The sequence below is a fragment of the Culex quinquefasciatus genome, chromosome 3 (genome assembly GCF_015732765.1).
Source record: "Culex quinquefasciatus strain JHB chromosome 3, VPISU_Cqui_1.0_pri_paternal, whole genome shotgun sequence".
Taxonomy (NCBI): Eukaryota; Metazoa; Arthropoda; class Insecta; order Diptera; family Culicidae; genus Culex; species Culex quinquefasciatus.
The window spans coordinates 197,124,885-197,152,425 of record NC_051863.1 but is presented as its reverse complement, the minus strand read 5'-3'; the positions used below and the strand labels follow the sequence as shown (position 1 = coordinate 197,152,425).

Sequence of the window (27,541 nt, the reverse complement as noted above, 5' to 3'; positions counted from 1 at the left end):
GCCAGATTTCACCGGGAATCTTCCTTCCCGGGTTAAAAGCATCCTTTTGTTCGTGGGTAATTTCCCATGCAAATTGTTTCATCTTTTTTTCTCCCTGCTCAAACAAAAAATGACACAGCATCGTTTCCCGAGCATCAAGTTCAACATTTGTGCGCTAGAATGTTCAGCTCGGCGAAAAGTATCAGCTCTGCTGCACTTGACATTAGCATAAAATTACGAATTCAACCGTGCTGAGAATGAAACCTCCACTTTTCAGAGCTAATTGAACACTTTTTTTCGTGTGTTATTTCTTCCCAAATTAAATTTCCCAGATTGCATCCCGACTTCGCCGCTGCTGCCCAATCGTAGTAACCTTGAATTTTAAAGTCAAGCAATGGTTGCTCCGATTGGATTTTCACTCCCACCCCGTGGCACAACAGCTGTTCATCTAATGATTTCCCGCAGCAAGCGAGCTGACTTTTCGATGACGTTGCCAGTCTGGCAGCCAAAAATTGAAACGTTGCCTTTTGGTGCTCCTTTTTAGAAGGGCAATTTGGCAATTTATGATCAGCTTTCCCAGGCGTTCGACAATTTCACAATAGCCCTCGCCATAATCGAAGAAAAATGGCTCCGAAAATCCTGCCAGAGTGCCGACAGCGGCTGCAAACCCGGAATTCTTGGAAGTGCGTCAAAATGGCTTTTCCCGTCGAGTGGCGAAGATCCTTTGTTTGGGACTAGTTATTTTGGGAGCTCTTTTGACTTTTGAGCTCTACAGCGCTCATCGCGGTAGGTTTTCCCGTGGGAAAACAATAGCAAACAAACTGCGAGTGGGAGTGAAATCCTTCTTGTCAAGCATGGGATTTGATTTGTTTGAGGAGGTGTTTGCTGGTGGCTTACTATGATCGTGAATCAAGTTTTCCAAGAAGATAAAATTCAATAAGTGGTGAACAGGTAAAGGATTATCAAAATTTAGCTGGAATATTTAAGTGCGAGTTTTTCACCGATGTGAAACAGGTCGTATCGAGGTGCTCCGATTTGGATGAAACTTTCAGCGTTTGTTTGTCTATACATGAGATGAACTCATGCCAAATATGAGCCCTCTACGACAAAGGGAAGTGGGGTAAAACGGGCATTGAAGTTTGAGGTCCAAAAAACATGAAAAATCTTAAAATTGCTCGCATTTCCGTAAAACTTCATCAATTCCAACTCTCTTAGATGCATTCGAAAGGTCTTTTGAAGCCCTTCAAAATGTGCCATAGACATCCAAGATTGGTTTAACTTTTTCTCATAGCTTTTGCAAATTACTGTTAAAAATGGATTTTTTTAAAACCTTAATAACTTTTGGCAACAGCCTCCAACACCCATACTCCCATAGGTCAAAAGATAGGTAATTTCATGGACTATAAGCTTACGGTATTAACTTTTTGGCCAATTGCAGTTTTTCTCATAGTTTTACGATTTTTCTAGAACAAACATTTTACAACGTCAGTTTTTGCCCTGTAGGTCAAGAAGACGGCACTTTTTGGTCGCAATTTTGTCATATTCGGAATCCTCGGTCAATTTCACGTAAGCTAGAAGTATTGGAGTTGTAATTTTAATTTAAATAATAATTAAATAAAACATTTTTGAAAAAAGAATTAGATCTTATTTAGCCTGTGATCAATACGTCAAATGCTGTATCAAGTAGGCGAAAACTTGTTTTACCCCTAATCCGACAAAATTCTAAATAATATTTAAATTAATTCTAAATGGATTTTTTTCCAATCAAATGAAAATTCCAACAATTCAATCTTATGTAAAATTTTCTGAGGATTCCGAATATGACAAAATTGCGACCAAAAAGTGCCGTCTTCTTGGCCTACAGGGCAAAAACTAACGTTGTAAAATGTTTGTTCTAGAAAAATCGTAAAACTATGAGAAAAACTGCGATTGGCCAAAAAGTTAATACCGTAAGCTTATAGTCCATGAAATTACCTATCTTTTGACCTATGGGAGTATGGGTGTTGGAGGCTGTTGCCAAAAGTTATTAAGGTTTTAAAAATCCATTTTAACAGTAATTTGCAAAAGCTATGAGAAAAAGTTAAACCAATCTTGGATGTCTATGGCACATTTTGAAGGGCTTCAAAAGACCTTTCGAATGCATCTAAGAGAGTTGGAATTGATGAAGTTTTACGGAAATGCGAGCAATTTTAAGATTTTTCATGTTTTTTGGACCTCAAACTTCAATGCCCGTTTTACCCCACTTCCCTTTGTCGTAGAGGGCTCATATTTGGCATGAGTTCATCTCATGTATAGACAAAAAAACGCTGAAAGTTTCAACCAAATCGGAGCACCTCGATACGACCTCTAGAACAAACCGAGCAGAATCTACAAATACTGCCTCTTAAGCACAACTGTATAAGTATAAGGTAATTTACGACCTGTTCAAAAATGTATGCATTTTTTTACACTGAACTCAAAATAAATCAGGATAATCGTTGCTATTGAAAACATTAATCATTTTAAAATGAAGGTTCACAGCGCAGAGTAAAGCTCCCCCAAAATTTACATAAATATGAATCGTTTCACCCGTGCTGGACCGTGGCAATAGCTGAACCACTTCCGTTCTACCCAGAACCTATAGAAATGCCATAAATTTAATTTATCAAATGGACAATTCATTTTTTCTGTCGAAGCCTTTTCGCTCTTGGTGCAAAGCGAAGTCTCGATGAATGCATTTTTGAAAATCCACGATATGGATGAAATATTTACAATTGTTGAATTTAGAAAAAGTTGCTATCGAGAAAGCAAAACTATTTGCATTTGAGGGTGAATGAATTCCACCCCAAAAATGTTTTATGACTTGCAGAATCGTTCACCCCCGGTTCCTTTTTTCCGGTAGTTTTTCAAAACCAACACTGTTCAATCGGAATGTTGCCCAAACCTCCCACTTCCTTGGCCATCACCATCCAAGTAGGCGTCTTCGTCCTCGCTGAAAGCCTCGTCACTAAATTTGCGATTCGCGTGCTCATAAATCATCGCCGGGGCCTGCCCGGACGGAAAACGTGGATTTCCTTTCACTCTTTCTGTTTTTGCGCACACAAAAAGGCACACAAATTTTCCTCCGGAGGAAAGCGAAACCAAACCAACTTTTACCGGAGCTTTCACTTTTTTTCTGCGGAAAGAAGGACTCTTTAGCTAGGCAACTGTTGACGCTTAATGTGGCGTGTGATTTGTGCAGATTTTGACTCCCACTCTCAACTTGATAGTTTTAGTGAGACTACATTACAGTTACATCGTGTTGTTGTCAAAAAGTTTGCGGAAAGCTGAAGAAATCGATTCGCATTCAAATCAAAAGGTATTGAACGTCCTTCCAAGAAAACAGAAAATCAATAGAATTATCAAACACGAATCATTTTTCTTAACAACAACAAAAAGCTCAACAGTAGGCGTTGACAACCACATTTGTGGCGGGGTAGGTAGCTCCGTCTTTCAAGTCTTTCCTAAGCTTTCCCGGTTCTTTTAAATGAATAATTCATGGCCTGCTCGGCAGGGTTCGGACTCTGGTTGTTGATGTTGTTGGCCACAGTCAGTCACGGTACTCCGGTGCCGGTTCCGGACGGCGCGGATGACAGTCTAAATGGCATTATTATTATTGTATTAAGGCGCGACCTTTGCGACAGGTTGGGGCTTTTTCGCTTGAAATTTTATACGCGGAAAGGTTTCTGTATTAAAAATAATTAGAATGTTCTGCGGTTGAATTACAAGTCAAATTATTAATGTAATTTATACAATGCAAATTTAGTTTGCAAAGAAATTCTGGAAGAAATCGTTGCAGGAATTTAAAGATGAATAATATTCAAACAGACTCGAAAAACATCCTGTCCTTTTAACCTTTACCCGAAGCAACAGCCAACCGGATCGGCACGGTATTGACTGAACATAAAACTCTTATGTGGTGCACCATTATGTCACATTCGTTCTATTTCTCCGCAGGGAGTCAAACCAAACATGGCGCGGTACTCCCCCCTGCGGGTTGAATGCGACCATCAAACATAACATTAGGGTGGTTCATTCTGCTGGAGAAAAGATCTAGAAACTTATGCAAGAGAGAATCTCCGTTAAACATTATACTGTTGAGCAAATCTAAACAAAATCAGAATATTTAATATTATATTTACAGTCCAGACTCAATTATCCGAAGGCTTCGGAAAAAATTCACTTAGGATAATCGAATCACAAAAAAAATCTGTCTCATTCCTGATTCTCGAGCTTCAGTATGACCCCAAAACTATACTAAAGTGATTTAGAAATTTTTAATTCAAGATGGCGTCCAAAATGGCGGTGATATAATATTGAAAAAAATATTTTGTTATTTATTAGGCAATCAACAATTCAAGTTTGACTAAAATGGGGTCACAGAACTCAAATTTGATGTTAGAAACAAGAAAGTTGAAAACACGAAACTTTTTATGTGCCTAATTCGATTACTTGAAGTCCTTTACTAACCTTTGGGTAATCGAGGCTTCGGATAATCGAGTCTTGACTGTATAAATATTTTTTTTGAGTTGGGAGAAAATTTAAAAATCTATACCAACAATAAAAAAACAATTTGCATTATGGTTCACTGCAAAAGTTTCCATACAATTTTGGCAGCTGTCCAAACCAGAATCATTTCTTTATAGAATTTACTGATCGATTTTATTTTTATTTTAATTAAAAAAAATACTCTTGGAAAAAAACAGTTTTGACATATAATCAATTTTCGCCCAGAAATAAAGAAAAATAATGTTTTTTTTTTAATATTTAAAATCACTATAAAAAATCAAAAATGATAAAAGAAAGACATGTCCTGTTCTCAATTCATTTTCATTTGAAGGATAGTTTCAACTGAAATAATATATTTTTGTAATTTGAAAAACAATCGTCGATTAGAAAACCAAATTTTGAGCTTTGAGGAATTTTAGTATTTTTCACGTTTTCTTAAATTGACATTTAATTTATTTTTGTATTATAATGAAACTTTGTCTATGCTTTCACTATCTCAATACAAACCATTTTGTATCTTAAGTTTTCCCTTTAAAGTCTTTAAAAAATTGTTGGTCATATAAAATGAGCATATGAATGTTCGAAAATTTGCATCTTATTTCGAAGGTTTTTTTAAATAATTTTTCCTTCTGTTGACAAATCCATTGTTAGAATATCCAATTGCATCAAAATGAACTAAAGTACAAATCATAGTTGAAAGGTACTCCAAAACTCTATTAGGTTATAAGAATTACGAAATTGTGAATTGATTATTTACTAATAAAAACTAATTGAATTGAAAATTTGCATCTTAAGAGGGCATTTTCTAATGGATTTGATATCTTCAAAATTTGGGAATTCAAATGATAAATGTTAAATGAATTTTCGTCCGAATCATATCCTAACATATTGCCGAAAAACACCCTTTTGAGAATATTCACATGTCTTTTTTTAATGACAACCCCGCATAATAATACCCAAGTAACATTTTTGCCGGGACCGTGGTGTAGGGGTAAGCGTGGTTGCCTCTCTCCCAGTCGTCCTGGGTTTGATCCCAGAAGGTCCCGGTGGCAAATTTTGAAACGAGATTTGTCTGATCACGCCTTCCGTCGGACAGGGAAGTAAATGTTGGTCCCGGTCTAACCTAGTGGTTAGGTCGTTAGCTCAGTCCAGGTGCAGGAGTCGTCTCCCTGGGTCCTGCCTCGGTGGAGTCGCTGGTAGGCAGTTGGACTAACAATCCAAAGGTCGTCAGTTCGAATCCCGGAGTGGATGGAAGCTTAGGTGTAAAAAGAGGTTTGCAATTGCCTCAACAATCAAGCCTTCGGACACCTAGTTTCGAGTAGGAATCTCGCAATCGAGAACGCCAAGGCAATGCTGTAAAGCGAATAATTTGATTTTTTTTTAACATTTTTAAACCAACTAGCCATCACCTAATTTTATTGAGGTTTTATGGTAGCATCTTGATTACTTTATAGTTTTATTTGGGCATTCACCACAACCAATAAGTAAGCGCTAATAAGTAGGTTCCAACAAAGTTTTATGCCTCGGACATAAAACCTTGTGACAATAAAAGCTAAATGGCTTTCAATAAGGTTTTATGAAAGTTTTAAGAGAGTCTTGAAAACCCATCGGCAATGTCATGCCAAACGGTTTTATCTCATGATTTAAAAAAAACCAAGGGTGTTTTAGCTGTCAATTGTCATTAGGCATGCAAAAAGCTTACTTAAAACAATAAGCTCCTGAAAAGGCATTTAAGCGGCCAATTAGCAGTGCAAAAATATGGCGCTAAACGCGTGTACTGATTGAATTTGATTGTCCGCCATTTTGGTTGAAAAAATAGAAAACGGAAAAATTTGATTTGAATTTGATGAAAACACACATTAATGCTGAATTTCTAGTATGATTAATATGGCGATAGATGTTTAAAAATATTTTGAATATTTTTTTTCAAAGAATTGCAATAAAATATTTTTTAACATTAAACATGATTACGAAATATTGATTTTTGATGAACCGAGTTGATTTTTTTTGGCTCTATCTCCCCCTACATTTATCAATAAAGTTTCAACCGCAGCTGAACTTGAGCTACCATTTGCGAGAAATCGCCATTTTTAACAATCATCGCCATTATTTCATTTGGCAAGACGAAGACTTATTTTTGCCAAAATAAAACCTATTTGGCATAAGACGCTTGAAGACGTATGAAACGTCATTTTTCCTCAACTCCTGACTAGGTTTTAACAATGGTTTTATCAAGGCTTTGAGGATGTTGTTAGGATTCAGTTGTAAAGCCTTGAACTCCTATGTAGGTTTTATAAATAGGCCGTAACAACCTTTTGCGGAGGTCCTTTTGGGTTTTAAGTGGGGTTTATCAAGGTTCTGGGGAGTTTACTACGACTAAGGGGTTTTAATTTTGGTTTTGGCTGATAGGTTTTATAGCGGTTGTGACAGCTTTGATAAAGCCTAAAATGTTACTAGGGTAAGAAGCTTTCTATAGAATAAATAATGATGCAAATTGGACAAAACAATATAAAAAAATCAGTCAAATTTGAACTAAAATGGTTTTTGGAACTCGCTGTTTTAACATAATTAGCTTATCTGGGAACACTGTCATAAAATATCCTGGTTTAAGGGAATAAATTTAACAATTTAGGGTCAGATATTACAAACTGATGTTTTTGATTAACCCTTTTAAAAAATCAATAACCTTTCCAATAATTGTTGGTGAATTGGCAATACTGCCAAAACAACATTTTCAGAAAGGCCACAACACCCTATCGCTGCACACATTGCGACTGTCATGCCTCGGATGCCAACATGTTTTTTATGTGTGGGATGCATTGAAATTCGCCCTACTTTAGACCGGAGAGACCCGAAACGGTAACACTGTCACTTTTCTAAACTTTATTCCGGCAACACATGGCACGAGAATCTGTCTCTCCTCTTTTTTTCGTCGTCGTCGTCGTCGTCGTCCCTTGTATTACTGACGGCATTACGATGCGCCCGGGAATTTCCTCTCTTTCCCGCGCGTTTGCAAATATTATGTTGTTTGAGCGAGCTTTTCACAAAAGGATTTTACGTTTCGTGGAAAATGAAGAATGCAAATTCAACCAGCCAGCTTGCAGCAGCAGGCGGTGATTATTTGAGCGAGCTTTCAACAAGTCGGAGGAGACGTGACGAAATTTGAATGTGGTTTGCATTCAACTTTGTACAAGATGCGGCAAGTTTAACATCGTTAACGGAATGCACTTTTACATGAAGGAATAATGTGAGAAGAACTTCAAAGCATATTTGAGATGCACTGCTGTGCCAGTCAACTAGGAACACTTATTGGATCAGCGTGCATTTTAAAAAAAATTGTAAAGCAGCTTTTCCTGAAAGTTTTCCCCCAAAAAGAGACCGCCAGCTGTGCACGCACTGATTGGAAAGAACTACCATAAATAACGGCTTACATGTTTGGCTGTTCTTCGCATACCAAGAAGATTCACTGCAGGTGGTTAGAAACAGTAATAAAATAAAAATGTAAAAGTTTGAAACAGGAAAATAAACTTGTTTTCAAATAGATAAATGGGCCATAATAGACTGTAAAAATATTACATGGAATTCCATATAAAATTGCATTTTTTACAGTTAAAGCAAGAAAACCAAGGAAGCCATAGCTCGCAGCATCCTTTCCAAGGACCGCCAGTAGCAAGTTTACGATACAGTTATGATACCGTGTCTCCACGGTTCAGTGCTTTTCCTGAGTAATATATTGGTAGTTTCCTCACGAGTTGCTTCCGCTTTAACGATGTCACTTTTATGACACTGTCACTGAGCAGGACACCAACACCGACCGCCATTGTGTATGTTAAGGATTAACTGGCAAGATGATTTATGTCTAGGAAAACGTGTCTTATATGGAACTAAAAAAATATTATTTTCAAATAAATTAAATTTTCTTCAAAAATTAACCAGCTTTAAAAGTCCAAGCATAATCCTGAAACATTCAGCTCTAAAATTCACGTGTAAGTCACGTTTTCATCTCGTTGGAAACAAGTGCGGCTGAAAACCAACAACCCCCTTTAAAAAAAGTCTTGCTTCTAAAAGTCACAACTGCACTGTCGCACCGCCTACTACGGCCACCAGAGCACTCTTGCAAACACGTCCGACGTCGAAAAACAAGCTCTTGATATCAATCAAGTTGGCTCCGACGACGACGACGGGTGGGAATCCTTTACTCTTCGTACAAGGACATCAACTCCCGGTTGTTTGGCCCACTATGCTGATGCTCCGTAAGGACTTTCACATCTGCAGCAGTGTTTTGTTTTTCCTTTATTTTTCGACGACAAGATTAATCGTTGCAGCATATTTAGTCGTCGTTTTTAGTGACAAGAAGATGTTTGAAGGTGTTGAAATGGAACCCTTTTTTCTAGGTTGAGTTTAATACACAACAAATTTTAAGCAAATTTTACAAAAAAAATAAATCATATCATCAACAAAATAAAAAAAACCCAAAGCTCACTTTGATGTTTCCACCCAGGTAATCGTCGAATCTCCACGACGACTGTGATTGTCACATCTTTTGAAATCAAATCACCCGACGCAGAACAGCTGCGGTCCTCGTCCGTGACGAGTCCTTTTCAACATCCACTCCCCCGCAACAAACGCCGGCGATCGCAGCAGGCCTAACCAGCCCAATGATGATGATGACGGCAGGCAGCGCGCCACGTGGGGCTCTTTTGTCATAAAACCATTAAAAGCTTTTTGGCCATCATCATCGATGTCGTCTCAGGTCATCTGCGGTTATATTTAAAGTACGATGTGAAGTAAATGCCAACCAAATTATACTAAACCGCCATTTTTTTTTATATTTTAAGGCAAATAAGTGCTTTTGAAATTATATTTTCCTTTTAATTTCAGACAAGTTTCTTTAAAAATGAAATCAAAATATTCAAATTGGCGTATACGTCATTCCGCCACAAGTCGTCCGGTGCTGTGGAGTGTCGTTTTTTGTGTGTGTGTGATATTTGGGTTCCTTTATTCAACCCCCAACCTCACTCCCACGTTGTTCACACGTTGTCGGGACCATGCGTATCCACTTTATCCATGATGCGGATAATCTCACTATGTGTAAATTTGACATTTATTTTTACAACAAAAACATTAAAAAAAATTAAAAAAAAACCAAAAAGAAAATCAATAAAACTCCACGAATAATCTTTTTCAATTATGACCACAAATTTGCACCACATTTACCCACTGCGTAATATGGCATTATGTGGTTTTTGGTGGGTAAAAAGCCAAGTGGCAAAAGCGTTATTTTATTACACTCTCTGGAGAGAAATGAATTCGGATACCAAAGACGACTAAGCTTCGGAAAGGTCTTAAATTTGCTCCGTGAAAATAAGGAAGAGAATAAATACTGCAAGGAGGAATTTTCAAGAGGAATTTTCAAAAATAAAAAAATTTCAACTTAGAAAATAAACAACGGAAATTAATGGCTCTCTCTGTTGCTGTTGCCCGAAGCCGGCGCAAGCAGGGAGGCTGAGGGTTAATTTGCTGGCCATGCTCGTAACCGGAGACATTACTGGAGGTGGAGGTATTTCGAGCATATTTTAGATGGTTTAATGCGGATTACGAACTGGAAATTCATCACCCGGGTGGTAATTAAAGCAAATTGCACGTAAATGATTAACGAATCTGAAACAGACTTAAATAAGAGAAAAAATAGTCACTCAACGAATTTTAATTTGCAAAAGTTTTTCGTGATTTTCACACTTCGGTTTTTATTACAACTTTTATTTGACAAAAAATGCGTTTTGCATCAATTGTTTTGGGTATAGTAGAAGTGTTTTTAAACACCCTTCTGAAGGAATAATTCTAGAATACTTTTTCAAAATAACCTATAAGCCATGTGTTTTCTATGTTGATAGGACCTTTTGAAAAAGTAAGCGAGGATTTAACTCTGACTGCTTTTTTATACGTTTTTATTCTTAACGTGTTTAAGAAGTCATTTTGAGAAATTTTTGTTCTAAGAAATAAATACTTAACTTCTTTTCTCTTAAGATTTTTTTTTTTATTCGTTTTTGATATTTTTAAATCATTTATCTTTTGAATTCGTTGCATTTTTTTGTAGTTTTAGGCCTATTTAACAAACTTCCCGAATTGTCTTCAATGCCTGTTTAATGTTTTTTTCATAACAACTCAATAACTTTTTAAAGTTTTGAGTATTTTTCACATTGTGTGTATAATTTAAAATCAGAAGCTTCTAAGATGCATAACCATGTTTCAAAACAATTTCTGGGACAAATTACTGAATATTTATTTTGACATATAAAGTAAGCATTATAAGTTAAAGCACGGCCGAAACAAAAATCTTTTTTTTCATCGTAGGTCAAATGAAAAATATATTATCATGGAAAAAAAGATTGAAAAAAGTGAGTTCACCATTCCAATGCATTTGAGCAATTCTCTACGGAATCGGTCTTTTTTCTTCAATTTTAATTTTTGTAGTTTTTAATCCGACTGAAACTTTTTTGGTACCTTCGGTATGCCCAAAGAAGCCATTTTGCATCATTAGTTTGTCCATATAATTTTCCATACAAATTTGGCGGCTGTCCATACAAAAATGATGTATGAAAATTCAAAAATCTGTATCTTTTGAAGGAATTTTTTGATCGATTTGGTGTCTTCGGCAAAGTTGTAGGTATGGATACGGACTACACTGGAAAAAAATAATACACGGTAAAAAAAATGGTGATTTTTTATTTAACTTTCTATCACTAAAACATGATTTGCAAAAAAACACTATTTTTAATTTTTTTATGTGTTTTAGAGGACATAAAATGCCAACTTTTCAGAAATTTCCAGGTTGTGCAAAAAATCATTGACCAAGTTATGAGCTGAGAAAATTCTCTATATTTTGCTTTTTCGGACTTAGTTGATACGACCTTTAGTTGCTGAGAGATTGCAATGCAAAGGTTTAAAAACAGGAAAATTGATGTTTTTTAAGTCTCACCCAAACAGCCCACCATTTTTCAATGTCGATATCTCAGCAACTAATGGTCCAATTTTCAATGATAAAATATCAAATATTTGAGAAATTTTCCGATCTTTTCGAAAATAATATTTTAAAAATTTTCAAATCAAGACTAACATTTTAAAAGGGCGTAATATTTAATGTTTGGCCCTTTGCTCAGCTCTTCAAAAATATTTTTTTCAAAGGTGGGCAAACATGTGCAATAATTTAAAAAAAAATGAAAAACTTCGACTATTTTCAAAAAAGTCACCTTAATATGGACTAAACTTGAAAGTGCACTTTATCAAAATTTCAGTAAAGTACTCTTTGATTGCAAATTTGATTTTACACCGAAAAATGAAGTTGAAAAATTTTTGCGACCAAAATTTCGATTTTTTGAAAAAATCTGAATTGATTAAAAATTGCATAACTCAGTCAATGATTTTTTGCACAACCTGGAAATTTCTGAAAAGTTGGCATTTTATGTCCTCTAAAACATATAAAAAAAAGTGTTTTTTTTTTGCAAATAAAGTTTTAGTGATGGAAAGCTAAATAAAAAATCACCAAATTTTTTTACCGTGTATTATTTTTTTCCAGTTTAGTTTGTGTCCATACCTACAACTTTGCCGAAGACACCAAATCGATCAAAAAATTCCTTCAAAAGATACAGATTTTTGAATTTTCATACATCATTTTTGTATGGACAGTCGCCAAATTTGTATGGAAAATTATATGGACAAACTAATGATGCAAAATGGCTTCTTTGAGCATACCGAAGGCACCAAAAAAGTTTCAGTCGGATTAAAAAAATACAAAAAAAATCGAATAACCAAAATCTGGGAAAACTGCTTATTTTTCAAATTTAAAATTGTTTAAAATTTTGTTTGAAGTTTGGGCTGAAAATGACCCTAATACCAGTCACTTAATGTTCATTTGATATTCAATTTTTTTTTCTTGTGTTAATAATTTAAATTTAAAATCTGAAAATTTCTTGCATTTGCACCACAAAAATTACTACTTTTTGTAATTTTCGGAAAGGCTGAAAAGGACCGAAAACAGTAGGAAGTACAATTAGAATTTGCAATCTAAAAGTTTTACTGGGGAATTTTGTTTCACACGTTGAAAAATGATTTTTTCACTTTAAAAAATATGTCCTTCTATGAACATTAGGGTGGTCCAAATCCAACATCCGGGAGGCTGAGGCTACCTCCTGAAATCAAGAATTGACCAAAAATTTCAAATTTTAGCAGGGTCAGACCACGGAAACCTCTCTCTCTCTGTCTAAGCCGTTGAAGTTTTTAGAGGAAAAATAATCGAAAAAAATGGAGAAAAGTAACTGTTTTAGTTTTTGGCCTCTGGAGAGCGAAATTGTGGTTTGGTTCTTACCAATTAGGATCTCCACTAAAATCGAGGGCTTAATGTCACTGTCTGAAAAAAAAAATCAGTTATCTACCATTTTCATTTTTTTCTGACATTGCAGATTTTTGGTTACTTGATTTAGCCTAGTGAATAATATTGTTATTTTGACCTCACAGTCATTTGAATCTCACTAGAAATATAGTTTCACAAAGAACGTTTATTTGACATTCTACCGAAACTCCGATCACCTTCCCCTTGACTGCATTCAAATGGTTGCTGTCACCACGCAGAACCACACGAGCAAAAAAGATAAAGACTGAGAAAAGAGAGGAAGAAAGCGAGAGCGTGTGCCGGCTGCTTGAGTGCCGAGCTTGGTTTGGTTTGTTACAACTTCGTGTGCGTTCACTGACAGTCGCTTCGGAATGACGATACTCGCTCTGTTTGCCTTGTTTTTTCGTTGGCATTCAAATATCATTCTCGATGATGAATGCTGACTGATAACACTTTCAAACGCTCAATTTCGGGTACTGATTGTTCTAAAAAAAAATCAAATTCTCAAACATTTTCCGACTTTAAAATTACGAAAAAGTTTGAAAAAGGGTTAAAATCTTATAATTTTTATCGACCAATCTAGAACAAAATCTTTAGGAAAATCACTACTCGTTTGACAAACCTTAACTTTAGAATTACGACTTGTTCTTAACCCCTAAATTTCACAAACAAACAAATTCCAATTTACTCTAACGATCATCCTCGAAAAGGTCATGACTCTAACTTTGATTACTTTGTCCAAACACATCACTAAAGTCAGAGCACATTTCGGCGGAAAATTCGATCAGTGAAATGCTTGCCCGTTTATTTTCCCAAGAACTTACAGTGTCACATTGCTCTCATCAAAGTGTGCGGGGAGGGGCAAAGTTTTCGGGGCGCAATGGGAAAAGTTTTCCCTCGAGGGAGTTGGAATCGTAGTAAGCGCGCGCCGGCATTCCAAGTGAGCAGTTTGCAGAACTACAACTCGGCACATTGCAGTGGGCCATGCTTAACTTGAGGGGGGAGTCGCGTAGCAGTTACAACTGTTTAAATTTATAATGTTGCGTTTCACGGAGATTTATTTGCAACTGGGCACTTGTGAACTTGTGTGCAGTTTTAGTGTTTATAAGTTTAAAGACAGAGGAAATTAAGTTGGAGTAATTTATTTTTGTGATTTTAAGGTTGAATCGGTTATAATTTCCAAACAATATTTCAATTTCACGTTTGTTATTATAGGTCAAAGTCAAATTTTCAACAAGCGCCATGTGTTGCAATCATCAATATGCGAAGGGGTCGTCCATAAACCGATTTCCAAACTTTAGGTAATCCCTCAAAAGACATACCTTCAACTACTCATGAATGACCCCGGCAGCACACTTCATCGAACGTGATCGAAAAGCTTAAACCGATAATTGTCGCGCCTCAGTGCGTTTGAACAAAAATGGTCTGGCGCGACTTCTGGAAGCTGATTGGAATGCATAAAAATTTATGCGCGCCATCGGATGGTCACGTCCACAAAATTGGACGTGCACACAATCGATGGCCACGGCCAAGGGTTTCGGGACTGAGGAAAGAATGTAAAATTTCGACGCGAAATCCAGTTTTGGGCGAATTTTTGCCTCCGAGGGGGCGCCACTTGTGCAAATAAGGTCAGGCTCCGGGAAGGGAGAAATGTGGAATGTGCGATTAAGTGTTATTGGTTTAATAAAATACCATTAATCTCGCTGCGGGCAAATTTGTTGCAAAAGTTTGTGCAAATTTATTGAATGATTTAGGACTTTAAACTTGCGGCCGAAACTCGATCGATTTTGTCCTTTTTTCAAATGTCTGCAGGCCGTCCACGTACCGACTGAAAGTCACGTGGACCCGAAATAGAGCAGAAGTAATCCAAACTGCTCTTTTTCTCATCTCTAAACCACCCTTCCGCTATAATCATCACGGGAAAAAAGAAGCCAGGGGAAAAACAGAAACAAGAGATAACATCGTCGTCCCCTGAATGTAGGCCACACGGTACAATGTTGGTTAGTGGTGTCCCTTAATGGAGTGGGTGGAGGGTAATGCAGCTTTACAGGGTCATAGATAAGTAGATCATTCTTATTTTATTTCAAGATTGCTCGTTTTTTCAATAAAAACCAAATATTACAAAATGTCAACCCTCATGAAGTCGTCAAAGTGAGCCGAAACGTAGAAAATTTATAAATTATTCATTTTGAACGTCTTTCACGTGAAAATTCGCTAGTGTCGTTTTCTCCCCCAACATAATCATGGCGCGTCTTCATTTTCCCATCGATTGGGCATCCCCTGGGAAGCAGCAGTATTAAGGTTCAAGCTTGAAGCAAATAAAAAATAAGCTTGGCGACGAAAATACCACCAACGATGAGTGAAAAACGCCGCAAGCAACACACCATCAAGCAGCTTAGTTTTGCACACCACTAAACTCGCTCCCGAGGGGGAGGGGAAAACGCAAACGTGTCTGCAGAAATGTCCCGATCTGTCTTTAAACGAAGATAAATTGGGATGGAAATTGATACTGGCCGGGAATGTGGAGAGATTGGCATTCAGAGGGACGTTTAGAGTGAGGATTGAAGGAAAAAATTAAGAAACATTTTCTAAACAAAATTTAAAGATTATGTATTTTTGTAATTTTCTAGCAAACTTCAACTCTACACGGAGAAAAATCTGTTCACAAAAACGTGAACAAACATTCATGAAATTGTGAACCAAGAAATCCGCTCAATTTCATGAGACGTTTTAGCAAGAAAAAAGTACTATCAAATTGAACAGACTTCATTGGATCTCATTTACATGATCGTTTATTCCGTTTTCACAAACGTTTATTTTTCCGTGCATTTTTTTTTTCTTTCATGGGAACACCCTGTTGTTACGATGGAAAAATCCGGCATTCTTAACGACCAGTGCGGCCAAAATAATCGCCACTGAGCCGATAATTGCTACAACTAGTCTAGTTTTCAAAAAGTGCCATTTTCCTGCAGCTTCAGCGTTCTTTTGTACAATTTCAGACGAATTGCTGTACACATCATAAAAATGTCTATCGAGGCATGGTTTTCCCAAACGCAATGAGTGCCGTCTTGGTTGAAAATTGGTAGAACAAGTAAAACCAAACTGAGTTTTACGAGATTCATTCTGTAACTGTCTGTTTTTGGACAAATCAAACCACGATAGTCGACTGCTTTCTGACTTTTCTTGGGAAATATGGTTCACAAAAAGTAGTTCAATTAAGTATTTATGCTTTGTCATTATTGTGTCATTCCCTAGTCACTCACATGAAATATACAGACAGTAATGGTGGGGTTTTGGAAAAATGACGTCAAAGGGAACTTAAAAAATGAAACCTCGATTTGAAGGCATACTCGTAAGTCCGAATAATCATCAGAAAAATCTTGGAAATAATAAAAAATAGGAACGGGGTAATTCTCCGTCAACTCACACAGTCTCCATACAATTTTGGCTGCTGTCCATACAAAAATGGTATGTAAATATTCAAACAGCTGTAACTTTTGACTGAATTTTCTGATCATATTGGTGTCTTCAGCAAAGTTGTAGGTATTATTGAGGACTATTGAGAAAAAATAGGTACACGGAAAAAATTGCACTTTTTTTTCACTAAAACTCAATTTCCCAAAAAACGTATTTTTTGATTTTCGAGATTTTATGATATGTTTTAGGGGACAAAAATCCGCAACTTTTGAGCCATAGAGAAACTTGGTCAAAAAATCTGCCGCCGAGTTATGAATTTTTGAAATAATAGTGATTTTTAGAAAAAATCGAAGTTTCATGCAAAAACAAGTTTGACATTATTTTTTAATACAAAATTGAATTTGCAATCAAAAAGTACTCATCAGATTTTTTGATAAAGGGCTCCGTTTTTAAGATATAGCCACCAAAAGTTTGATTTTAGCGAAATATTTGCAGTTTTTCGATTTTTAAAAATAGTGACCATGAGTGACCATTTCTAAAAATATTTTTTTTTTAAAGTTCAGAAAATTTGCTATAAAATTGTCTAAGAGACATTGCAGATTGGTCCTCAGGTTGCTGAGATAGAGCCGCTTTAAGAAAAAGAAACACGAAAATTGAAGTTTTCTAAATCTCACCAAAACAACCCTAATGACGATATCTCAGCAACTAATAGACCGATTTTTAATGTTAATACGTGAAACATTCGTGATCTTTTCCGATCTTTTCTAAATAAATATTTTTAAATTTTTTAAATCAAGACTAACATTTTAAAAGGGCCTAACATTAAATATTACGCCCATTTGAAATGCTAGTCTTGATTAATAAATTTTCAAAATATTTATTTCGAAAAGATCGGAAAATTTCACGAATGTTTCATGTTTTAACATTGAAAATCGGCTCTATCTCAGCAACCCGCGATCTAATCTTCAATGCCTCTTAGACAATTTTATAGCAAATTTTCTGAACTTTTCAAAAAAAATATTTTTAGAAATGGTCACTCATGGTCACTATTTTTGAAAATCGAAAAACTGCAAATATTTCGGTAAAATCAAACTTTCAGTAGCTATATCTTGAGAACGGAGCCCTTTATCAAAAAATCTATAGAGTACTTTTCGATTGCAAATTAAATTTTGTATTAAAAAATAATGTCAAACTTGTTTTTGCCTGAAACTTCGATTTTTTCCAAAAATCATAAATCATAACTCGGCGGCAGATTTTTTGACCATGTTTCTCTATGGCTCAAAAGTTGCGGATTTTTGTTCCTTAAAACATATCAAAAAATCTTCAAAAACCAAAAAATACGTATTTTGGGAAATTGAGTTTTAGTGAAAAAGGTTGATTAAAAAAACTTTGGTGTCTTCGGCAAAGATTGATCAGAAAATTCAGTCAGAAGTTACAGCTGTTTGAATATTTACATACCATTTTTGTATGGACAGCAGCCAAAATTGTATGGAGACTTGTATGGGTAAATCAACGACGCAAAATAGCTTATTTGGTCATAGAAAAGGCCCCCACAAAGTTTGAGTCAAATAAAAAAATACAAAAAAAATAAAAATGGTCGAAATCGGCCGATTTCGTAGAGAGTTGCTCAACAACGCTCTACAAAGTTGTGGAGCAAACAATTACAAAAATATACATAAGGAGTTTGCTTGTAACCATCACGAGTTGAATGTTGAAAAATTAAAGGGGTCATACCTACCCTCAGTCACGAGATATTTCAAAGTTACTCTAAATTAATAAACAAATGAACATAAATGCTTATATTTTGGAATCTTAGAAAATTTTGAAATAAGATTTATATTTTTTGGGGTTTGCTCACGTTTGCACAGTTTTTTTGTTCTGCGGTGGTCGTGTGATTGATTTCGAATACAAATCAACACTTCATGTACCGTAAAACGGGGTGGCTTTGATAGGTTTGCGATTTTTCCGCAAAATGAAGAGTGCAATTAAAATACGTACGGAATGGTTTAGAATCATACTGACCATGGTAGAGAAGTGTTCAAAGTACCTCAAGAAGTACTTTTCATAAAATTTTGATATGTTTAAAAAGTTATTTACCTATAGTTAAAAAAATGTTGATGAAAGTCATTATTGTAAACTGCTCAAAGTGTCATGATTTAATCAATGAACGTGAATTTCAATCGGAAAACGGAATGCAATTTTCTACTAAGAGAAGGTTAAATAAATTTGTAAATAATAAATAATATGTGTTTTTGTTACATAATTAAAAAAAATCTCCAAATTTATAGGCAATTTTAGTTGAACAAATTTGATTCGTACATCGGATTCAGTATAAAATGCAATATAAATCGATAATTTTATAAATAAAACAAGTTTTACCAAATTTCAGGCCAAATTCCAAATGTTAAAAAGCTTATAAACTTAGATAACTTAATATGAACATTTATTTTTTCTTAAAACTATATCAGCTACTTTCGTGATGGTACATTTATCGTACAAATAAAGTTTGAACATCCTAAATATGATTTTAACGAGAAAAACTATGACTATCAGTGTCACCCCGGAGTTTAAACTAAGAATTTTTAACGTAACTTTTTTTCTAAACACCATTGAAAAAACTTTTTTTTCCATAATTGTGCATGGACTTTATGTGGCCTACCCCAGTACATGTTTTTAAAAAATAATAATTTTGAGAAAACCCTTACCTGTTGGAAAATATTCCAAAAACAAATTGAAATCCTATCAAAGTCACCCCGGTTTACGTTATGTAATTATTATTTCATAAAACAATTCTTCAAGGGTGCACTCTATTGTTTCTTTGAAACAGTCCAAAAACTTTTAGAACCAGCGCTACCAGAATAATTACCATTGTGCTGCAATTATCGCATTAGAAACTTACCATTCTTTAGAATTTTCGATGGTCCTGGGTGTCGTTTCCTGATATTCAAATGAAACTGTACTATAAATTCTATTGTTTATCATGAGCGATGGCACAATTGGCTTGCACGTGATTAAAAAATTCATTTAAATGCTGAAACGCTATACTGCTGCACGAATCAGGAAATGGAACAAGTGTCATTTTGTTGCCAGTCCACAACAAAAAAAATTAAAAAGATTGTTTAGTGAGCAGATGTTTCTCCAAACCAGCGATTGAGATTTCTCGAACTTCATGAGAAATCCGTGACTTATTCCACGAAATAGTAGAAATTCAACCAGATTAAAACTGTTAAGCAAACAGTGCATTGCATTTTTTGGTTAGATTTTTCCAATAAAATTGATCACAACGTCGAAGTGGCTTAACTGAAACGTAGGGAAATGTTTGAATTTTTTATTGCCAACATATCATAATCATACATTTTTTGATTTACAAAATAATGTTTCATGGATACACTCTGTTGTTTCGCTGAAAAAATCCCATATCTTTTAAAATCATTGCTAAAAGAATCACTATTACTGCGCAGATTACTGCCCCTGCAATTTTTGATTTAGAAATTTTCCAATTTTCTGATTTTTCTGTTGTAATTGATTGATTATTATCAGCATTATCATCTTCCATAATAGGTGGTTCCATCATTTGTTCTGGATAATGCGTGCACTCTTTGTAGAATTCATTAAAGTGCTGCAACGGTGCACAGTTGCACGAGTTTGAAAAGGGAACAACTGTTATGTTTTCGTCAATCCACATCGCAAATGTTAAAAGATTTTCCAGCAAGGAGAATTTTCTGCAAAGCTGTAATTTAAATTTTTCGCTCATCAGCAAAAATCCGTACTTAATTCCACGAATCAGTATGAGATCATCCAGAATCAAAATGTTCAGCAGGGCAAAGGGCGGAAAGCCGCAGCGAAATTTTTGCTTGGATTTTTCCAATAAATAGCCAGCACACTTGTCCTCGAAGTTGTAGCTAAACAAAATCGTAAGAAAGGGTTCTGCCGTTTGTTTGAAACAGCAGTTCTTGGGCAGGGCCTGCAGCTCAACGGACCTTTCCAACTGGTTGAAGTTGAGTGCGAACGTGAATCTATGGGTGGCAACAAAGTTTAAAACTGGGGTAATACTATCGTTTGTTCCAGCATCCGTGAAGATTGTCAGTAGGTGTAGTGGAGCAGAACTGAATTCCGGTGGACAATTTTCAAAATGTGGCAGAATATAACAAGATTTTCTGGAAATCTGGATAGAACAGGATTGAACACAATCCTTGTGAAAAACTGTTAAGACTGTGAGTAACACCAAACCGACTATCAAGACATCCATGTTGAAACTGTGAACATGAGTTTCAAGAAATTTGTGAAAAGTGCAGCACGAATGTTTTTTGAGAGTGCATTCGTTGCACAATTCAATTAACGACAGCCAACTGCTTTCAGACACTTTTTTTAAATCATCTTTCTAGCCAAACATTATTATTTCAAGCAGAGCTTGCTGGCTGCGACAGCATTTCACTGAAATTTTGACTTTCCAAGAACCTAATGAGATTATGGTTCGTGTTTATGGTTTCTGCTGTAGTGCTGTCATTTCGAACTCGAAGGAAATGCTGTAATTTTAAATTTTGTTTTTTTTTACTACAATACTGGTGACAAATGTCAGTTGGTACTGAAATGTTGAACCTATCGGATAAACTATTCTCTTTACTTTATTCATCGTAACATTCAAAACTCACATTCAAACGTTAAGACATAAAAGGGCGAACGAGATTGTCGCGCAGATGGCAACCTAAATCCTGAATAAGAAGTGCTGCCAGCACAACCACCATAGTGCAGACTAATATCAGGATGAGCATCGATGAAGGTGGGTTCCAGCTGTTTGTTATACTCGTGCCATTTCTTCTCGATGATTTACACCTACTAGTTGGTCTTATCAGTGGTACCACAGATGTGTTCATTTTTCTCCATTCTAGAAATAATTCAGTGAAATCCCGTATGATTGAACAGTTGCATGAGTCTTTTGGTATTTCTCTTCTTGTATTAATTCCGAACCACATTCCTGGTTTGGATACACGGTCTAGCAACGACATTTTCTGTTTTAAATTTGAAGATGTTTGACCATTTACGAATACAATTCCGAATCGTGAGCCTCGAATGATTATAACGTCCTCTTGGATTAGTATGATGTACAGTTCAAATGAAAGAGGAAAGGCGTTCGAACTATCGGTTACATTATTCAGCACCAATGTGGGACACGTTTTTTTGGCGGTGCGTTCATAACTAACTGTATGAAACAGGTTTGTTACAGTGATGCAACAGTCAGCAGCGAACATTTGAAGTTCCATGGATCTGCTCAGCTGATCGTAGCTGAATTGATACTTAAGTTTATGATTTAACACGAACTCAAAAGCACCATACACTTCTGAATACTTGACAGCATTGATTACATCCGAGTAGATTCGAGCCAGCTCAAGCCTGACGGTGAACTGTGTTTGAAGGCACCCTTCAAAAATCGGTACTTCAGAACAGTTGGCTCTATTAGACACTTTTATAACACATAATGCTGAGCAGCTTAATAAGTAAGTGCTCAGCAAAATAAGGACAGTTATTGTAAGGTTCATAATTTCGATTAGACTGTTGGATGGAAATCGACTCCATTCAAAGTACTTCAAATCATTTAATAAGAAAATATATCAAACTAAACAAAAACGATTGCACATTTTCTCATAGTCTAGACAGAGCTTTCGTCTAGTCGTTGAACACATTCCAGAAACTCGCGAACGTCTTAAGCAAAGGGACGAACCCTGTTGCTGCGCAGGTGGCATCCCACGTCTTGAATCAGCAGTGCTGCCAGCACAACCACCATAGTACAGACTAATAATATGAAGATCACCGATGAAGGTGGGTTCCAGCCGTTTGAAATGTTCGCGACATTTCGCGGACTAGATTCCTTCATGGAGCTTGAGTTTCTAGAGGTTGATGAGCTATAATTATTTTCAACAGTTTGATAAACCAGCGGTGGCAAAAATCTATTGCATTTATCGTAAAACATGGCAAACTTTTCAATCATTGAACAATTGCACGAGTCTTCCGGTATATCGCTCATTGTGTTGATCCCGAACCACATACCTGGTTTGAATATTTTACCAAAGAGCGATAGTTTGTGTTCAATTTCCGGAGAATTTTCCTCGGTTACGAACAAAAATCCGTATCGATTGCTTCGAATCACTACAACGTCCTGTTCGATTAGTATGTTGTACAGTGAAAAATAGTTTGGAATGCAACTCGTACTGTAGAGGGATTTGTTCAGCAGATATGAGGGACATGATTTCGACTCAGTGCGATCAAATGTAACTGTGAGAAATGGGTTTGTGTCGTTGATGCAACAGTTATCAGCAAACATTTGAAGTTCCACCGATCTGCCAAGCTGATCGTAGCTGAATTGAAACATAAATCTATGATTTAGTAGCATCTGCAGACTAGAAAATAGTTCCGATTGCAGTTGTATGAATTTGTCACCATGGTAAATTCCTGCCAGCACAAGATTTAAAGTGAGTTGAGTTTGCAGGCAGCCTTCAAAAACTGGCAACTTGGTACAATAAACTCGACAGGACACTTTGATAACGCAGAATGCTGAGCAGCTTACCGCGTAAGTGCTCAACAAAGCAAGGCCAACTTTGGTAAAGTTCATGTTTGCGAATGTGCAGTTAGTTGGAATTGCTCAGGTGACTTTGATCAAGATTTCATATAATCCAATGCAATTGAAATCATTTCAAGCTAAACCAACATCGAATGCCGCTTTTCTCACAGTCTAGACAAGAATTTCGTAATACAAAGTGATTTTTGTGAAGGTTCCAATATCATAGTTTCAAGTCTGAACTGGCTTTCACAGTTTCAAAATGTATTTTGCGATTGTAATACCATCTCTTGTGGTTCTCATGGTTGGAAGCCAGCTTTTGCCTCTGGACCAGACAGACATTTGCTCCATTACCTTGGAGGATCAGCCTTGTTCCATACTACCAATCTTCGATGGCTGCCACCAGGAATATGATGCACTTTCGCTGAATTTGGTCAGGTATTACTTTGCAAGCGATCGCGCAGATAAAACCTCCCTCCGGCTGGCCACCATAAAGCTGATCATCGATCGGCGGTCTCGTTTGCAACTGGTCTACAATCAAGAACTACGGTTTGTAAGGCTGTACCTAACCGTAGGACAATGCTGCAATCATCCGGAGGTTACATTTGTCATCGAATACATCCGGCAAAATACGAACCCATGTCCGACATTGCAGGCAGATACCTCCGACTCTACGTTGGCGTGTCTCCCACTGTTTCTTGGACTGTTCAACGTAATCATCTTCAACAATCTGGCTCTGATTCGAGGGCAAGGTTATGGACTTTTGCTGACCGTTATCCGGATAAATCCGTACTCATTCGACGAAGATCAGTTCCTGTGGGTTGAGCGGATGCTCGAGTTTGGCATGTGGATCGGCTATGACATCCAAAAGGGAGCTCCACCGGAATCGTGCAACTGTTCCACGATGGAACCCTTAAAACCGTGGTACAAAGACTGCGCCATGGCCTACCAAGTACCGGACAACGGGACTTTGCCAGTCTTTTGGTTCAAAAATTATACAGAAAAGAGCATTCAGGAAGACCGCGATGGTATGAACTTAGCAGATGTAGAAAAATGGGTGATTTTTGGAATCGTTTGTTTCGTGATTATGATGATAGGGTTGTTTTACATCGCAACCCACATCAAATAATTCATAAAATAATGAATGAAACATTGCATCTATTTGAAATGCGTTAAAATTGTGTTGGTGACATTTTTTTTGGAAAAGAAACCATTAATGAGTCTAGAAATTTTCTTAACAGTAATATACAAAATAATTAGGCACGTGCTCAAATTCTCACCAGCGTTAAGTACTAAAACGCGAAGCGCAGCCCGCACTCAAACAGTCTCAACATGATTCTCGTGATTTTCATAGCCGTTTTCCTGATCAGGAATGTTGGATGTACGGTGGCAGAACACGAAATTTGTTCCATTCAATTGGGCGGTCAATCTTGCACCAAGCTACCTTCGTTTGAAAATTGTCACAATCTCTACAGACAGGATTACATGCAGCTTGTTTGGATTTATTATTCAACAGGTATTTTAGATAGTCCAACGCATCAAATGGTCAAGTTTCTTGACGAACATGTTTTCAAATTTAGATTTAGATACAGTAAACCTGAGGGATCAGTTCAAGTTCAGTTATTGGGCGCAAATTGTTGTTACAATGAAACGAATTATTTTGCCTCACTCAAGTACAGTCGTAGTTCAACAAAAGATAAGTGTTCTTACTATCAGCTGGAAAGATTCTCTAGCGGGAATTTCAAATGTGATTTACCCTTGGATGAGGTTATAGAAATAACTTTATTTACACACTTCATCCTTATTCGAAGCAACAATTTTGGACTGCTGCTACAAGATAACAGCGAGCATTTAAAAAATCCAGAAATGAAAGCAAAATTTGTCCCCCTTTTAATTTTTCTTCTTCTGTATGGATCCAAAATGAAGTTTTCAGTGCCCAGCGATTCGTGCAATTGTACAGATGTGGCCGATTTCGACGAATTCTTCGGGCAGTGCAACCTGACGATACAACAACCAGTGTTGCCAAACATCACGTCAAAACATATCACACAATGGCATCAAAATTTGGCTGAGTATGATGAGCACTTTGATGACACAGATGGTGCGTGGTGGATTTCCAAAACCTCACTTGCTTCGGGAATCATCTGCGCCTTGGCGGTAGGTCTGGCAGCACTGGCGATGAAAGAAATTGGCATTTTTCAGCGCAATAATAGGGTGCATCCCTAGGCGGAAGTCCATCAGGTTGAACTGTGTGATTAACTGATACAGAAATAAATGTGTGGAAAATATAATTGAAAATTGTGTTGTTCCAACATCCAACATCATCATTGAGCAATTCTTTACCAAAACAGGAAATGATCAAAAACCATTTCCCAAATCCATTTTTTTTTGTTAAAGTGCACCGTTTTCATGATATGTATAGCCAATTAAAGTTTAATTTAAACTAAAAAAATCTAGTTTTTCAATTTTGTTTTCAATTGTGTCCGTGATTGTCCATTCCTGAAAATATTTTGTTCGAATAGTTCAGAAAATTTCCTAAGAGACATCGAAGATTGGACCTCTGCTATTTCTACAACAAGTTATTAAGTCACATCCAAACAATCCCACATTTTCTAATGGCAATATCTCAGCAAGGAAAAGTACAATTTTCAGTGTTGAAAAATTAAACATTTTGATTATTTTGATTATTTTGATTATTTTGATTATTTTGATTATTTTGATTATTTTGATTATTTTGATTATTTTGATTATTTTGATTATTTTGATTATTTTGATTATTTTGATTATTTTGATTATTTTGATTATTTTGATTATTTTGATTATTTTGATTATTTTGATTATTTTGATTATTTTGATTATTTTGATTATTTTGATTATTTTGATTATTTTGATTATTTTGATTATTTTGATTATTTTGATTATTTTGATTATTTTGATTATTTTGATTATTTTGATTATTTTGATTATTTTGATTATTTTGATTATTTTGATTATTTTGATTATTTTGATTATTTTGATTATTTTGATTATTTTGATTATTTTGATTATTTTGATTATTTTGATTATTTTGATTATTTTGATTATTTTGATTATTTTGATTATTTTGATTATTTTGATTATTTTGATTATTTTGATTATTTTGATTATTTTGATTATTTTGATTATTTTGATTATTTTGATTGTTTTGATTATTTTGATTGTTTTGATTATTTTGATTATTTTGATTATTTTGATTATTTTGATTATTTTGATTATTTTGATTATTTTGATTATTTTGATTATTTTGATTATTTTGATTATTTTGATTATTTTGATTATTTTGATTATTTTGATTATTTTGATTATTTTGATTATTTTGATTATTTTGATTATTTTGATTATTTTGATTATTTTGATTATTTTGATTATTTTGATTATTTTGATTATTTTGATTATTTTGATTATTTTGATTATTTTGATTATTTTGATTATTTTGATTATTTTGATTATTTTATTATTTAGATTATTTTGATTATTTTGATTATTTAGATTATTTTGATTATTTAGATTATTTTGATTATTTAGATTATTTTGAATATTTAGATTATTTAGATTATTTAGATTATTTAGATTATTTAGATTATTTAGATTATTTAGATTATTTAGATTATTTAGATTATTTAGATTATTTTGATTATTTTGATTATTTTGATTATTTTGATTATTTTGATTATTTTGATTATTTTGATTATTTTGATTATTTTGATTATTTTGATTATTTTGATTATTTTGATTATTTTGATTATTTTGATTATTTTGATTATTTTGATTGTTTTGATTATTTTGATTGTTTTGATTATTTTGATTATTTTGATTATTTTGATTATTTTGATTATTTTGATCATTTTGATTATTTTGATTATATTGATTATTTTGATTGTTTTGATTATTTTGATTATTTTGATTATTTTGATTATTTTGATTATTTTGATTATTTTGATTATTTAGATTATTTAGATTATTTTGATTATTTAGATTATTTAGATTATTTAGATTATTTAGATTATTTAGATTATTTAGATTATTTAGATTATTTAGATTATTTTGATTATTTTGATTATTTTGATTATTTTGATTATTTTGATTATTTTGATTATTTTGATTATTTTGATTATTTTGATTATTTTGATTATTTTGATTATTTTGATTATTTTGATTATTTTGATTATTTTGATTATTTTGATTATTTTGATTATTTTGATTATTTTGATTATTTTGATTATTTTGATTATTTTGATTATTTTGATTATTTTGATTATTTTGATTATTTTGATTATTTTGATTATTTTGATTATTTTGATTATTTTGATTATTTTGATTATTTTGATTATTTTGATTATTTTGATTATTTTGATTATTTTGATTATTTTGATTATTTTGATTATTTTGATTATTTTGATTATTTTGATTATTTTGATTATTTTGATTATTTTGATTATTTTGATTATTTTGATTATTTTGATTATTTTGATTATTTTGATTATTTTGATTATTTTGATTATTTTGATTATTTTGATTATTTTGATTATTTTGATTATTTTGATTATTTTGATTATTTTGATTATTTTGATTATTTTGATTATTTTGATTGTTTTGATTATTTTGATTATTTTGATTATTTTGATTATTTTGATTAT

General features: G+C 34.6%; 1 protein-coding gene across 1 annotated transcript in view; it reads right to left on the bottom strand.

The window, feature by feature from the left end:
- Positions 1-27,541, bottom strand: part of LOC6031136 (potassium channel subfamily T member 2) — a 260,134-nt gene that overhangs the window by 211,484 nt on the left and 21,109 nt on the right.